Raw genomic sequence first — 4908 nt, forward strand, 5'->3', positions numbered from 1 at the left:
TACCACCAATCTGCGTGCAGAGCAAAACATTGCTCGTTCTCAATAACTGGTTGAGAATGTTTGTGTATGTCCGAGTGAAGATGCTGTACTCACTGATGTTTCCAAGCTCTTCATTAAGTTTACTAACAACCTATTTACACTGCTCCCAAGTTTTAAAAATGATTGGAAGTCACAAAAAAACATTTGCTTGCTTGAGTGTTTGATCAGAAATCAGACCACATGAATTGGAAAAATCCCAAGTAGTCATGGTAGTCATCAGTCAAAGGAAACTACAAAAATTGGAGTCATTACTGGTGATTTCACTATCAAAATTGCTTCAATTCATTCAGCAAATTTAGCTGAAAGTAAACACGTCCTCAAAGACCTAAAGTTTGGCTTGAAACATCTAATCAGATGCATATAGTAAATGATGGAGGTGAACAAACTTTTTTTTTCCCGCTGAATACAGCTAATCACAAAATGTGTGGGAACAGAAGTTCAATTAGTGGTTAGACAAATAGTTTACCAGCATAGCTCCCTCCTGACATATAAAAGTCTCTTCCTTTATATTCTGGAAACCGTTCAAACCACTTGAGAAAAAAAGCTAGGGAGTCTTCAGCTGCAACACAATAATTGAAGGTACAAATTTATAGCATGTTGTAAACAGGTGAAATATCATTCATCGTTGGAAGGAAAAAAGTTGATACAAACAGATCCAATAGCTACCAGTACTCTTTATCGCCATAATTTGAGATGACCAGAGGAAATGTTTGAATATGAATAACCAACTCCGACAGGAGAGTCGGGAAATAATAGGTTTGCATCTGCAAATAAGAAATTCATCAGTCACTATCCTTGTAAGTTCTAGAACTACCATAAACTATTTCCCATAACCACATGCAAACTGCAGATGTTATTCAAGCTGGATGTGTGACACTACAACTAGCAACATCTAAACAGGAGGAAAGAGGGATTTTTTTTTTGTGGGGGGGGGAGGGGGTGGTCTGAGTACGGACCTAAGTTACGAAAGTAAGGGTTCCAATAAAGGGTACTTCCAATCTTTCTCAATATGAAAAGGTCCAACTTCCTCAGCTAGTCCATAGACAATCAATGAACATCAAGGCCCTGTAAGAACCATTTCTTCAGTCAGAAAAATAAATGACGGACAACCAAGAAGCATTTTGTCTAGACATGCACATAAAAGTATCGTCATGGAAGGAAAGATTTTTATACTTTTAGAAAGAATGTGCAAAAGTAATGCGGAAAAACCGCAGATTAGTATCCCGATATCAGATTTTGTTTTTCTAGTTGTGGTGTCCGGGCCAGCTTGCATGCACCGCGACTAATTCCGGAGGATAGCTGCTAAATATCAGAAAATTATCCAATCTTAGAGGAGGAAATCATACAATTTCAAGAAAATGGAATTTGATCATATTTTAACTGATATAGACAACAAAAAATCATCAAAACACTGTAGTCAAACTAGCTCAAGCTAAAAGATGAGAAATAGAATGGAATAAAAGGGAAAAAAGTTGGGAAAGAGATATTGACCTCCTTGAAGCCAAAGAACAAGAGGCTTTGTTGATGGCTCATCAACAGCCACAACGAACCAGTGCAACAGACTTTTCACATATCCCTCATTGAAAGTGATAGTCTACAGGACCAAAAAGTTTTAAAAATCATTGCAAAACAGGAAAACCAACATTGTGTTTTTCTTCATCAAATATTATCTTTTCAATCTATCCTGATGAAATTGATAGTACATTATATTAAATTGGCTTGATACATATTTTACCCCAACATGTACGGAAATCCTTTAACTCAGTAACACTAACTTGCCTTATAAAATGAGATATTACACTCACCTCCATTGTGAGAAAAAGCCAACGGTATGAATCTGTACCAATGGTTGGAGCATTGTATTAAAAGAGTAAAATGAGAAAAGTGGAAAGAAAACCATTAAAAAGTATGAATAAAGAAAGATGTTTGTATAAATATGACCATCCCTTTCATCTCCATCCATCAAACTTTATAAATGTATTTTCTGAGGCAATGACTTTTTTTAGTAGGAATCTCAAATGAAGCAAAGGCTCATCTTTTTTTGATTGGTGAGAAGCTAAGGCTCATATTCTAGTCTTATTGTTTTTATTAGATTTCACAATAGAGTACAATCAAGGATCAAATAAATGATTTAACATAAATAAAAAGAAAGAAGTCCATAAAAAAATATGAAGTAAAACCAAGACGAGTAAAACCATAACAGAAATTGTCATTAAAAGAAGTACACATCAATGCTAGAGAATAACCAAGACGAGTAATCCATAGTCTACACAAGACGTGGCCATTGATGCCACTCATAAGCAAATAATCTGTAGTGTTGTGTTCTCCACCAAGGTTCTCCAAAATCATACACAAGTTGTGCAATATCCGTTTCCAAGTCATAAGAAATAACCTTGCCTCTTACTTCCAAATAAAAAATGTAAGGAACAGCAGGATGAATAACCATGTTCTGCACCTCAACACTAAGAGAGCCTGTAAGCCCGAAAGCCTTGACACGGAGAGTGTCGCCTCCAAGTCCAAATGCATCCGGACATTGCATCACTGTAGCTGCGACTTCTGCATCGTACTTCCTAACCCATACTACTGCATCTCGACTACAAATATCGCTCTCGAGGCGCCACACGGTAATGGCATCCCCACAATTCAATGCAAAATCGAGAGCCCCACCAGATAATCCAAGATAACAACTGTTTCCGAACACCATCTCTTCAGGCAATTCCAAAGCCCAGAAACACTTGTAGACACTATCATAAAAAGTGATCTGTCCACCTTGATCAAGCCAACAAAATACTCCATCAATGACACCAGCTGATGCAGCTGATCTAAATATCCCATCCCAGTTAAAAGGGTTTAATCTAAGAGGTACATCCAGAGTTAAATTATTGGCAGTCCACACATTGTTACACTGGACTGTAGCTCATCAAAACGACGAGGTATTTCATAACGAACTATAGTAAAGGAGATGACATCTTTATCAGAGTCGTCTACCTTACAACTAAATCCAACAGCTGTGCCGTTCTCCATGCAGATTTGAGTTTTAGGGAGAGCCAAATGCTGCCTCGTGGCAGGATTATAAACATAATAAACCCTAGGGCTTCTTCTATGTTTAGTGCAAAGAAGAAAACCATTGGATGATGCAACAATATATACTTTCCTGTTAAGAAAATTAACTGACTCATCTAAATCAATGTTTTTCGATGATGATTTCTTTGATTCGGAGAAGAAGCCAATTTTGGAAAGTCTTCGGGTTTGATAAAAAATACCAATTAATTCGGGTCGAGGCCTCCATCGTCGAGAACGGCAGCTATAACTTGAAGATGAATCAGAAATGTACTTTTGCCAGCTTCTGGATACACATTTAAACCTATCTAGAGATTTTGAAGGCAAACGATGCAATATTTCAATTTTGATATCTTCAGATAGCTCACGTTTATCGCACAATTTCCTTAAACGTTTCACCATAATCACACTCTAAGCTTGTCAAACTCACTCAAATTTCAGAAGCTGGGAATTGAAACAAAAATTAACCTCACTTTCAATAAAGAATTGTGTCGCCAAGATTCTTATGCTGACAAATAAATCCCAAAATCTCTGGGATTCGGAGTTACCAAACAAAACCTAATTTCGCTTTGAATCGGAATACTCAATTTAACGGGTTGGATTTTGGTTTTGAATCTCCCTTTGTTCTTGATAGATATGCCTTTTTCTTTTTAAATTACTTTGGAATGTTCTAATGAAAGATTTATCTTGAAAATACAAAAAGAAATTCCTTTTTCTTTTTATATTTTTCATATGAAACAAAAAACCTACTAAATTCTGTAAAATTGTAGTCAACCTTGTACAATCTCGTTTGTTCCGATATTTTTTGTCTTTTATAGTGAATGATTGTTATACACATATAATATCATTTAATATTTAAATATTTTATGGTTGTTACACATAAAAATTATCCAAAAATTAATTATTTTTTCTTTTTTAGTGTTACATATAAAAGATTTTAAAAAATTAAATTTAAAATCTCAAAAAATATGCACATTTCACTAGTTAAATATTGAAAAGAGGCTAATAGATTATTAATAAATTCATAATTAAATGTATAAATATTTAATCTCCAAGGCACGCATTTTAAAGCTATCTAAAAAAATAAATTCTTCCAGGATTGATGGAAGAACTTTGTAATTGTAGCTTGTTTCATAAATTTCATTCTCTTACTGGTGATATAACGCTTGAATTGGCGAAGATTCATGTCCAAAGTTTTAGCAAAAAAGGTATGTGATAGCTTTCATTCAAAGACAATCTAAGAGCTTAACAGTTAAATTTTATTTCTAAGTATTTTTTGAATTTTGTCCAATGGAAATGATATCGTGTGCAAATCTTTAAATCTTATATCTTATGCAATATAGAAACTTTGTTTAATGAAAAATATTGTGCGCATATTTTTAGAGCTACTATTATTAATCTTAAAGATTATATGTGGTTGTTATATAAGAGTAATTTTACAAAGAGTGTTCTGCTATAAATATGATTGTTGTTGTTACAGGTAAAAAAAACTATTATAGAGAGGTAAAATATAACTTGAAAAATTGGTTATGAGGAAAAATCGACTTTTATAGTGAATGGTTGTTATATATGGATTTGACTGTAAATATGTTTAAGAAGTAGTTACTTGGCAGTGTGGGTCATTTTTTGTTATACATGGAGGGTAGGGGAATGTAAACGGGGGAAGGTATTACAATATGGGGAGTCAAACCCTTACCAACAAAGTGAAAGTTTAGATAGTCAATCAGCTGAGCTACTAAAGTTCGTGTAACTCGTATTCACTCGAGTTATTTAAACTTATTTTAACGTTATATTATGTATATAGAATGA

General features: G+C 34.2%; 1 long non-coding RNA gene across 1 annotated transcript; it reads right to left on the reverse strand.

The window, feature by feature from the left end:
• Positions 1–226: 226 nt before the first annotated feature.
• On the reverse strand, positions 227–3722 carry LOC107808409 (uncharacterized). Its single transcript, XR_012701840.1, has 6 exons — positions 1845–3722; positions 1531–1633; positions 1213–1338; positions 996–1104; positions 706–803; positions 227–598 (listed from the first exon to the last, which is right to left on the reverse strand). It is a non-coding gene; the product is annotated as an uncharacterized LOC107808409 (long non-coding RNA).
• Positions 3723–4908: the final 1186 nt, after the last annotated feature.

The sequence above is a fragment of the Nicotiana tabacum genome, chromosome 18 (assembly GCF_000715075.1).
Source record: "Nicotiana tabacum cultivar K326 chromosome 18, ASM71507v2, whole genome shotgun sequence".
In the NCBI taxonomy this organism is placed as follows: domain Eukaryota; kingdom Viridiplantae; phylum Streptophyta; class Magnoliopsida; order Solanales; family Solanaceae; genus Nicotiana; species Nicotiana tabacum.